The sequence below is a fragment of the Lathamus discolor genome, chromosome W, assembly GCF_037157495.1.
Source record: "Lathamus discolor isolate bLatDis1 chromosome W, bLatDis1.hap1, whole genome shotgun sequence".
Taxonomy (NCBI): Eukaryota; Metazoa; Chordata; class Aves; order Psittaciformes; family Psittacidae; genus Lathamus; species Lathamus discolor.
In genome coordinates this window covers 32,468,929-32,480,988 of record NC_088908.1, presented here as the reverse complement: position 1 = coordinate 32,480,988, position 12,060 = coordinate 32,468,929, and the positions used below count along the sequence as shown (strand labels likewise).

The window sequence follows — 12,060 nt, the reverse complement described above, 5'->3', positions numbered from 1 at the left end:
TATTAAGTGCAATCGCACTTCCTTCGCACATCCCTGGGGCAGGTTTTTAACCACTCAGAAATGGTGACACTGCTCCTGGCTCTGTCCCCTGTGAGTCAGCTGCTCGCGTCAGCAGAGCTGCCGGCTCCTGGGCAGGTCCTGTCGAGGACTTGAAGGTCCCTTGGTAGCTCTGGCCGCTCTGAGTTGAGGCTCCTGGATGCTGATCTCTCCCCCGCTCCGGTGTTAAAGGTGTCCTCTCTCAAGCTACTCACCTCAGCTGGGCTGCATCAAAAGAAGCATTACTAGCAGGTTGAGGGAGGTGATTCTCATCCTCCCTGCTTTGCCCTCATGAGACCCCACCTGGAGTACCGCATGCAGCTCTGGGGCCCCCAGCATAAGAATGACATGGACATCTTGTAGCAAGTCCAGAGGAGGGCCACAAAGATGCTCAGAGGGGTGGAACACCTCTCTTATGAAACAGGCTGAGAGACCTGGGATAATTTAGCCTGGGCAAGAGAAGGCTCCAGGGAGACCTTATTGCAGCCTTTCAATATGTAAAGGGGGCTTATGAGAAAGAGAGAGACCTTTTACCAGGGCCTGTAGTGATAGGAAGAGGGGCAATGGTTTAAGACTGAAAGAGAGTAGGTTTACATTGGATATGAAGACAGGCTAAGAAAGTTGGAGCTGTTCAGCCTGGAGAAGAGGGCTGAGTGGAGACCTCATAGCAACCTTCCAATATCTGAGGGGGGCCTACAGAGATGCTGGAGAGGGACTCTTTATCAGGAACTATAGTGATGGGACAAGAGGTAATGTGTTTAAACTTAAACAGGGGAAGGTCAGGTTAGATATAAGGAAGTTCTTTACTGTGAGGGTTGTGAGGCACTGGAACATGTTGCCCAAATAAGTGGTAAATGCTCCATCCCTGGCAGTGTTCAAGGCCAGGTTGTATGGAGTCTTGGATGACATGGTCTAGTGTGAGGTATCCTTACCCATGGCAGGGGAGTTGGAATTAGATGATCTTAAGGTCCTTTCCAACCCTAACTGTTCTATGAGTCTATGAGTCTATAAACACATCTTGAACCATGACAGTCTTGGTGTCAGTTCCCTGTGGAGCTTGTTCAAGTGCTTGATTAGGCTCTCAGCAAAGAACTTTTTCCTTATATCCAGTCTTAACTTCCCCTGACACAGCTTTAAGTCATTTCCCTGTCACTGGACACCAGAAAGATGATATCAGCACCTCCTTCTCTGCTCCCCCTCATGAGGAAGTTGTAGACTGCAATGGGGTCATCCCTCAGTCTCCTCTAAGATGAACAAGCTCTTCATAAGTCACAGCATCTAGTCCTTTCACCATCTCTCTTGCCTTCCTATGCTGTAGTGGTTTAAGCCCAGCCGGCACCTCAGAACCACACAGTTGCTCGCTCACTCCCCCCACTTCTTTCCCCCTGCTCCCGGAGGGATGGGAAGGAGAACCGAAAAAATGTAAATCCTATGGGTTGAGATAAGAGCAGTCCAGTAACTAATGTATAATACAAAACTACTACTGATACCACCAATAATAATAATGATAAGAGAAATAACAAGGGGAGAGAATAAAAACCTAAAGGGGAAAAGACCCATCAGTAAACAAGGCATATTGCTTCTCACTTTATAACTGAGAATGGAGACTAACAGTAGCCTATTGTGGCCTAAATGAAGTCACAGTGAAAAGCAATATGCCTAGCTTACTGTTGGGTCCTGCCATATTGTGGGAAAGCATCGGAGATGGAAGGCAGATGTATGGAGTCCTCAACGACAAGTTGCAGAAATTGCTGAAGGAGAGGGCAAATCGAGTCAGTTTGCCGAGGTGAAAGCCATCCACCTGGCCTTGGACATTGCTGAACAAGAAAAATGGCCAGTACTTTTTCTCTATATTGACTAATGGATGGTGGCAAATGCCCTGTGGGGGTGGTTGCAGCAATGGAAGCAGAGCAACTGGCAACGCAGAGGTAAACCCATCTGGGCTGCTGCACTGTGGTAAGATATCACTGCCCGGGTGTACCCAAGAGTCAGGCCCCTGAGAAACATCAGAACAACTAACAAGTAGACCAAGCTGCTAAGTTTGAAGTGGCTCAGATGGATTTAGATTGGCAACACAAGGTGAATTATTTTTAGTTCAGTGGGCCCATAACACATCAGGCCATCAAGGTGGAGATGTAACATACATATGTGCTCATGATCAAGGGGTGCGGCATCTGTAAAGGAAGAAGGCTAAACACACACACATACACACACACTGCTTTCACAACTAGTTCCACTTTATTCACTCCATCACGGTAATATATAGCATACATATATGGGTCTGAGCTATGAAGCCAGACAGAGACCACCTCATTCACAGTGACTGTTTTCAGTCACTGTAAATTCCATTCTATAAACAATCACTCCCCAGGCTGTTTCCCAGCCCAACCTTGCACCCAAACACTCCCTGGCTTACTCAAGCCCCAGGTGCACTGTCAGCAATTCTTCTTCTTCTTCTGTAATTATCCACATAGTGGGAACAGGATTGTTTGCAGTCCCCACATCTCCCCCTTTTTTGTTTTGCATGGTCAATTCGGCGAGCGCTTTGGCTTTGGTTCTTCGCAAGTTGATAACAAGTCTTCAGATGACATGAAAAAAAATCAAAGCCATGATGTCCAGGCTCCAAAAACAAATCACACCATTGCGTTGGCCAGATGTACTGGGTGTCTTGAGAACCTGGAGATAGATGCTGTTATTTACAAAGACACAGTCCTTGTCTTTCCTTATCCCCTTCTCTGCTTGAGGTGTCTTAAATCACATAAGAGCAGTTTCTTGACTTTAGCATATAAAGATAGAAAGTTCAAATACAATAGTTACTTATTATATTATCATAACTTATAATAGTTACTTATGCTAACTTTTGCTTGTTTACTGTGAATGTAACAAAACCTGCTTTAGGTGACCCTGCTTGAGCAGGGGATTTGGACTAAATCATCTCTTGTGCCAACCGCAGGCTGCTTGGCCTGCCCTTCCCTCCTGGATGGCCCTCATAACAGAGGAGGCCATCCCTCACATCAAGGTCTGGCATGGCATGTGTCCCCACTGCTCGATGCCTACTGGGTTGCAGTCACCAGCAGAGCTAAAGGTTCTTCTTGGTTGCAAACACAGAGGCCAACCCAGTCTTGCCCTTGACTATAGTAGGAGGCATTTGGCCAACCTCAGTCCTTGCACCTCATTGTCAATGCAGAGTTTCACCTACCTCATCCTGTGACATCCCTTCCTCTGTCTCATTCTGCTTGGGGTCTTCAAGGTCAGCTCCTGCAGCTGAGGCATCAGGTTCTTCAACTGGTCTGTCCAGCTCATGGTATGGCTTGACAAACTTTGAAGGCAGCCACCGTGAACCTGTAGGTGGGAGGACACAAGCATACCCCCTCCCCCAGGTTGTGAGTTCCACAGGCCCTTCCCATTTCTGCAGGCCCAAAGGATCATGACACCACACCTTAGCACGTTCTGAAGGTCGACTATCAGAGCCAAAATGTCATTGTACTGCAGTGACAGGAGTAACATCATGGGCCTTCTCTCCTTTATGGGCAGAAGCTGAAATCATATGTGAAAATGTGTCAACAGACACATGAACATATTTAAAGGCACCAAAGGAAGCAAATGAGGACTGAGCTGTTGACTGACAGTCAGGGCAAGACCTTACAAATTGTTTTGCTTGAGAAGAAGACAGGTTAAACTGTTTCTTTAAAGCAGAGGCATTCTGATGAAGAAAGGAATGTGAAGCAGCTGCAGAAGTAAACTGCAGAGTGTTAACAGTCAAGGAGTCTGCTATGTCATTACCCACAGTTAAAGGGCCAGGCAGGTTGCAATGAGATCTAATATGTCCAATAAAAACAGAATAATTCCTAGTTTCCAAACAATGTTTTAGCTTCAGCAAAATGTCAAAAAGTGCACAGTTATCTATTTCTTTTAACACACTAAAAGGAAGATGTGGTAACAATCAAACAACATATTCTGAGTCAAACAATATTTAAGGATTATGCAGGAAACAACTGTAGCCCATGTAAGACTGCAGCAATTTCAACAAGCTAAGTAGAGCCATCCACATGTAAATTTGCACTGTCTGTGGTATGTAACAATTTTCACGGGCGGCTTGCTGGAATACCAGAGGGTTTAGATCTGAACTATGAAGCCAAACAGAAACCACATCAATCACAGTGACTGTCTTCAAGTCACTATAAATTCCATTCTATAAACAATCACTCCTCAGGCTGTTTCCCAGCCTGACCTTGCACCCATGCACACAAACACCCCCCGGCCTGCTCAAGACCCAGGTGCACTATCAGCAATTATCCTTCTTCTTCTTTAATTATCCATGTAGCGGGAACAGAACAGCTTGCAGTTCCCATATCTCCCCCTTTCCTACTCTCCCCTGGCCCTGAGCCACTTTGTCCAAGCCCAGTCCTGGTAAATCCCCTAATTGGCTTAGCTTTTCTATCTCTTGTTCAGTGGGGTTTCCTTGTTCTGATAGTAGTATGGGTCTTTTTACATTCAAACATTCTAGCAATACGGTATCTGCCCCTTCCTCCGTGAGGCGAACTAGCCAGTTCTGTGGTTTCTCCCCTGGTCTCTGCTTGTATTTATCCAATAAATTCTTAACCTCCTCGGGACTATAGTCTGTCAATTCGTCTATTCTCACTTGTCCATTTGCCCTGGTAATCATCTTACGTTTAAACACAGGCGCTGTGAAGGCTCCTTCCTTTTTCATGTCTGCCTCATCGTCAGTATTTGATTCTGACTCACTGGTACCCCAAATATCTCCATCCCATGTCTCCATTGGGATCAGACTCAAGGTCACAGTCTTGTAGCCCCACTGTCTTTGTGTCTTTTTTTATTGCTCTATTTTTTTAGCGACACAAACAGCGTATTTTTCTGCTAGGGTGGCACATTTTTTCCCAAGTTGCTCACCCTGCTGTGCAGTAGCTGTAAATGCCTGCCTCTGCAACAGAAGCTTTAACCCTTTCTAACTCTGTATGTTAATCTGCTACTTGTTGCTCTAACTCTTGTGTTCTTATCTACCATGCCTTTGTAGGCAAATTCAAACAGCCTGCCATGAGTCCAGCATGACTCAGTCGCTCCTTTGAGAAGGTGTAGGGAGTTTGTACAAACTTGCTTACCCCAATACTTTAACACTCCCATGGGGTCCTTGGCTCCCCACAGTTCAGGTCCCACATTAGTGCAAGTTTTTATTTTATCCCACAATGCGCTCCATGGTTCCGGCATTCACCCCAGTCGCTCCATAGGAGGAGCCACAGCCTGAGGTTCTTTCTTATGAAACATAGCAATTGTATACTACACAAAAACTTCAATGCGACCTCAACAATAAAAATACACACAGAACAGCATCTCTTGGTGCAGCTACATGCCCCACTGATCAAGCCCTGTCCTCAACCTACAGTGTTTGTACTACGAGAATCCCACCCTCGTCGACAATTATGTTTCAGGCTTGTAGGATTCCCATTGTCCTGGGTTCAGCAGTAGCAGTAGTTTTTCTCCTTCTTGGTAGCTGGTGCAGTGCTGTGTTTTGACTTTTGGCCTGGGAACAGCACTGATAACACTGATGTTTTTAGTTACTGCTCAAATGTTTTAGTCTGACCAAGGACTTTCTGAGCCTCATGCTCTGCCAGGGAGGAGGGAGAGGTGGGAGGAAGCAGAGACAAGACACCTGACCCAAGCTAGCCAAAGAGGTATTCCATACCACAGCACGTAATGCCCAGGATGTAATGGAAAGTTACCCGGAAGGGCTAGGACTGCAGGGTTGGACTAGGTATTGGTCGGTGCTCAGTCGGGGTGGGGCGAGTTATCGGTCAGCTGGTGGTGAGGTGTTGTATTTCTCTCCCCTTGTTATTTCCTTTATCATTATTATTATTGGTGGTAGCAGTAGTGATTTGTGTTATACCTTAGTTACTAAACTGTTGTTATCTCAACCCGTAGGAGTTGCATTCTTTTTGATTCTCCTCTCCGTCCCTCCGGGAGTAGGGGGAGGGCAAGAAGGGGGGGGAGTGAGACAGCAACTGCATGATTTATGGCTGACTTTGTTTAAACCACGACACCCATGTACAAAGAATGGACACCAAGCACAATATAAACAATCAGATGCTCTAGTCTATTGCATTACTAATGCAAAGCAAATATACACTAACATGAAGCAGGTTACATACATACCAACCCCTGCTTGCACAGGATACTGCCGAGCAGGAGAAGGAGATGGAACATGTTGCCCAGTTGGAGGGGTTAAGACAAGGAAGTACAAAATGAGATGTAATCCTTTGCATTTAATCCTTTGTCAGTAAGTAAATTCAGTTCTATGCAACGTTAAGTTTGATGGCTTTGTAACAGTAGCAATGGAAAATAACTAAGGTACGTGTTTCACAGAAAAAAAATAGAGTGCAGCTAGAGAACATAATGAGGATCCTTGTAGAGAAATCGTTGTAGTTGGTGTAGTTTTAGGTCCTTATGACCTTAGTACAAAAATAAGTGAAAAAAAAAAAAAAAGGGATAGAAAAACAGAATGTATAGATAAAGAATATCTGAAACTAGCAGTTGTCCAGGATGGGCTGCAGCTACGCTAACTGATAAGTAGGACAGGATGATTATGTCTGCAGTGTTACCAAACCAATTAAGCTGGTGTAAGCTTAGTCTCCTGACTATGAATCCAAAACAATGAATGCTTATCACAAATATGATTAGACACACTCTGTTCAGATCTGATGTTATCTGTTATTGTAGATTATACATCAGTGTCGTGGTTTAAGCCCAGCCGGTAACTGAGAACTATGCAGCTGCTCGCTCACTCCCCCCACTACTTCCTCCCCCTGCTCCCGGAGGGATGGGGAGGAGAATCAAAAGAATGTATGGGTTGAGATAATAACAGTCCAGTAACTAAGGTATAATACAAAACTACTACTGATACCACTAATAATGATAAGGGAAATAACAAGGGAATATAATTGCTCACCACCCACTGTTGCATTAAAAGGCAAGACAATTTGGCAGAAAATAAACCCCCTTGCGTTCCAGATGGTCCTCAGATATTAGAGGGGCTGGGTGCAGCTAAGCTTAGATTCTGAGTGATGCCCAATTTACCACTATCAGTCCAGTCACACTCGATATATTAGAATCATAAAATCATAGAATAGATAGGGTTGGAAAGGACCTTAAGATCATCTAGTTCCAACCCCCCTGCCTATTGAACAATCACAATTCCAGATGCACTAATAGGGCACTGCACCTTCAGTCTAATCGTGCTCATTAACTAACATGTCCACACTGAAGGATTTGGTTGCATTCAATGAGAAAACTATTATGATTAGCTACTTAAACAGTGCAGTTTATTAAAGCAACAGATACAGGTTCTTATGGATTGCCAGTGATAAATACACTGTCTGCAAAAGCATGTGCAAATAATAGGTTATACAAATGCACAATAAAGTTATGAATAACACAGCTTGGCTTTAAAATATAAAAGTAAAAAGTCAAAAGTAACTCTATATAGAGATTCCTGATTTTCCCAGGGAAGCACTTGATACAGTGCAAGTCTTACCCAAAGGCTACAGGGGGGGTGGGGGGGAAGAAAGGTTCAGCCCATCGACCGGTCCCAGGAGTCAAGGGTAATCTGCTGATGGAATTTTCCTCGACTCCTCCATGATGATGTCTTCCCCAATATTCCCCCTTTGTTGGGCCATTTTTATACTATTTTTCACCTTCAAGGTGGAGCTTGAGTGACTCTAGTCATACATACCTTTATTATTATTGGTGCAAAATTCTCTCGCTTTGTTTTTAAAGGTATATAGCACAAAGAATTCAAAGAGCATGCTCAAAGAGGGGTGATCTCACTTTGGAGGCAGGTAGCATTAGAGATGGAGGTGTGGTTTTGTATTATAATGAAGCAAAGTTCACACAAAGGACAGCGCTTTGTCAAAAGATGACAGACTTTTGGCTCAGGGTAGCAATTATGCAGCTTATCAGTTTCTAGTACCACCTAGTTCCCATCTCTGCTGGTGTTAGGACAGAGCGTGGCCACAGAATCTCCACTCTGCTCCATCCTCCATCAATGTTGCCATAGGAACTGCTGTGGGGTGCACATTCCTGGCATACCAGGCGTAGCTGCATCTTCCACTGAAAGTCCATTTTTTCCTTTATGTGTGAACAATGCTACATTTTAAATATAATTTTAATTTCTAATTATTCCACACCTGCCGACAGATACCCAGCTGTTATGGGTGAGAATCTATCTGGGAGTTGATTCCCTCTCATGACTGAGAATCATAACAAAGGATGTTGTTTACTACAGTGTATTCAGCAGAGTATGTATGTTTGTATTCATTGTGACTGTTTGTCAGAAAGAGGCAGGAAAACATATGCGTGCAGCTGTTCTATGTCTCTTTAGCTTGGAGAAGAGGAGACTGAGGGGTGACCTCATCAATGTTTACAAATATGTAAAGGGTAGGTGTCAGGATGATGGAGCTAGGCTTTTTTCAGTGATATCCAGTGATAGGACAAGGGGCAATGGGTGTAAACTGGAACATAGGAAGTTCCACGTTAACATCAGGAAGAACTTCTTTACTGTAAGAGTGACAGAGCACTGGAACAGGTTGCCCAGGGGGGTTGTGGAGTCTCCTACACTGGAGATATTCAAGGCCCGCCTGGACAAGTTCCTGTGTGATGTACTGTAGGTTACCCTGCTCTTGTGGGGGGGTTGGACTAGATGATCTTTTGAGGTCCCTTCCAACCCTTGGGATTCTGTGTGATTCTGTGATTCTATGACCTTCATACTTGGCCGCACTGGGGCGCCTGGCCAACGCTCTCAGAGTGGAAAATAGTGAGATCATGAGAAACTGCACGGTCCCACGAGTAAATGATTAGAGACCTGTCATAAAGCCAGTTGTTTTGATAAGGGTATAAAAGCAGGACCCTCTTGTGGCCATGAGAGAAGCCTCACCTATGGGTGGACACGCCACATAGGAATTTTCCCAATTACCCGAGACTCCTGGCATCAGCTGCAACGGGGCTTCCCAGCTGGAAGTGTGGGCCTGGATTATGATTCAGTGGTAATTGGTGATGTATTTCTTCTTAATCTCTATTCTCTCTATACAGTAATGATCTAATGCATTGCTAACTTTCTTTGGTACTTCACTTATTGTCCTGGGTTCAGCAGTAGCAGTCCTTCTTAGTTTTCTCCTTCTTAGTGCAGTGCTGTGTTTTTGACTCTCAGCCTGGGAACAACTCTGATAACACCAACATTTTTAGTTGTTGCTCAGTAATGTTTACCCTGACCAAGGACTTTTCTGAGTCTCATGCTCTGCCAGGGAGGAGGGGAAGCCAGAAGGAAGCAGAGACAGGACACCTGACCCAAAATAGCCAAAGAGGTATTCCATACCACAGCACATACTGCCCAGTATAGAAACTGGGGGCAGTTACCCGGAAGGGCTAGATCACTGCTCGAGTTGGGCTGGGTATGGGTCAGCAGGTGGTGAGTGGTTGTATTCTCTTCCCTTGTTATTTCCCTTATCATTATTATTATTGGTGGCAGCAGTAGTGGTTTTGTGTTATACCTTAGTTACTGGACTGTTCTTATCTCAACCCATGGGAGTTACATTCTTTCAATTCTCCTCCCCATCCCTCCGGGAATGGGGGGAGGAATGGGGGGAGTGAGTGAGCAGCTGCGTGGTTCTGGGTTGCCGGCTGGGCTTAAACCATGACACTTATATACCTATATCTCTGATTTACCTTATTGTACTTATTCACTATATATAGAGAGATTTACCTAATTCACATTAGTGTGCTTGCTTTTAGTGTGCTTATTGGCTTTAGTGTGCTTGTTTAATAAACTCTGCAAATTATACAGCTAGTGTGTGGACACTTTGTGGCGTAACCTGTCTGTTTGGAGAACACCAGCCTGACCCAAGCAGCGATCTGCCCTTCCAAGTAACTCTCCCCAGTTTATATATTGGGCATGACATGCTGTGATATGGAATACCCCTTTGGCTGTTTTGGGTCACATGTCCTGTCTCTGCTTCCTCCCAGCTTCCCCTCCACCCTGGTAGAGCATGAGACTGAGAAAGTCCTTGATCGGAGTAAACATTACTTAGCAACAACTTAAAACACTGGTGTTATCAGCACTGTTCCCAGACTAACGTCCAATAGGCAGCACTGCAGCAGCTACTAAGGAGAAAAATTACTGCTACTGCTGAACCCAGGACAGGGTGGTTACAGCAATGGAAGCAGAAAAATTGGCAGTGCAAATGTAAATCCATCTGGGCTACTGCGCTGTGGCAAGATATTGCTGCCTGGGTGCAAAACCTGGTTGTGACAGTACGCCATGTAGATGCTCACATACCCAAGACTTGAGCCACTGAGGTAAATCAGAACAACCAACAGGTGCATCAGGCTTCTTAGATTGTTGCCCTTGACATCCTTGGCCAGATTTAGGTCTGTCAGGTCTTTAGCTTTCCTAATCTCTCTGCTCTCTCCATTTTTCTATATTCCTTCCAGGTTACCTGTCCTTGCTTCTACCCTCTGTAGGCCTCCTTTTTATGCTGCAGTTTGTTCAGGAGCTCCTTGTTCATTCGCACAGGCCTCATGGTGTTTTTACCTGACTTCCTCTTTGTCAGGATGCATCACTCCTGAACTTGGAGGAGGTGATCCTTGAATATTAACCAGCTTTCTTGGACTCCTCTTCCCCCCAGGTCTTTATCCCATGTGTCCTGGGTTCACCAGTAGGAGCTTTTCTCCTTCTTAGTAGCTGGTGCAGCGCTGTGTTTTGACTTCCAGCCTGGGAAGAGAGCTGATAATACCGATTGTTTTTAATTGTTGCTAAGTAATGCTTATTCTGGCTAACGACTTTGTGAGTCTCATGCTCTGCCAGGGACGAGGGGAGGCTGGGAGGAAGCAGAGACAGGACACCTGACCCAAGCTAGCCAAAGAGGTATTCCATACCACAGTACGTCATGCCCAGGGAGGTAACTGGGAGTTACCTGGAAGGGCACGGGCTCTCTTCGGAGGGGGGGGGAGGTCGAACTCGTTCGGTGGTGGTATTGTATTCTCTTCTCTTGTTATTTTCTCTTATCATTATTATCATTGGTGGTAGCAGTTGTGATTTGTGTTATACCTTAGTTACTGGGCTGTTCTTATCTCAACCCGTGGGAGTTACATTCTCTCAATTCTCCTCCCCAGTGGGGACGGGGTGGGGGGAGGAGGAAAGAAAGAGGGAGAAAAAAAGGGGGGGAGTGAGTGAACAAGCTGTGTGGATCGGTTTAAACCACGACACCTGCAAAAGAACAGATTATGTGAGGATGGGGATCCAGAATATTGCTTTGTGCAAGATTTGTTGTTGACCAACCAACAGCTAGAAACTCCACACCCAGAGGTACCTGATCCCTGTATCATACTTCTATAAATAGCAAATTGGGTAAAATATTTTACTGTGATTGATCTAACTGCTGCTTTTTTAGTATCCCATTAAACCAAGGCACCAAACTTCCATTTGCCTTCAAGTGGAAGGGACAACAATTTACCAGCATATGTCTCCCGCAAGGATTCGTGGTTTCTCCTTCAATTTTTTCATGAATATTGGCGAGTGTTTGGAAGGTTGTAGAATTACTGGGTAAATTGCTCTTGTACAATATGTAGATGATTTGCTATTGTCAAGCAAGGATGAAAATGCTTGTAGAAATTATACTGTGCATCTAAGTACTGTCTTAGTGAAGAAAGGCTATCGTGTATCTCCATCCAAACTTCAGTTCTGTCAGAAGGAAGTTAAATATTTAGGGTTCATCTGAAGGGAAGGACAGCAAGTAGGAGACCCAGAAAGAATAGAAGCTATAATAAAGCGTCTGTGCCTGGTCACAAAGGAACAGTTACAAGGATTTCTTGGAGCTGTAGAATTCTCTCAGCCGTGTATTCCTGGATTAGGAGAATTGATGAAGCTTCTTACAGAAGTGACAAAAGATGAAGAGATAGAGCTTATTGCATGGGGCCCAGAGAGAGAACAAGCTTTTAAAGCAATAAAGAGAGCCTTGG

General features: G+C 44.8%; 1 protein-coding gene and 1 long non-coding RNA gene across 2 annotated transcripts in view; one reads left to right on the top strand and one right to left on the bottom strand.

The window, feature by feature from the left end:
- The window catches only part of LOC136004234 (SET-binding protein-like), a 109,128-nt gene that overhangs the window by 88,378 nt on the left and 8,690 nt on the right, over positions 1-12,060 (top strand). The window lies entirely within an intron of this gene.
- On the bottom strand, positions 2,256-7,686 carry LOC136004307 (uncharacterized). The gene is made up of 3 exons (XR_010608370.1): positions 7,583-7,686; positions 3,236-3,573; positions 2,256-2,712 (listed from the first exon to the last, which is right to left on the bottom strand). It is a non-coding gene; the product is annotated as an uncharacterized LOC136004307 (long non-coding RNA).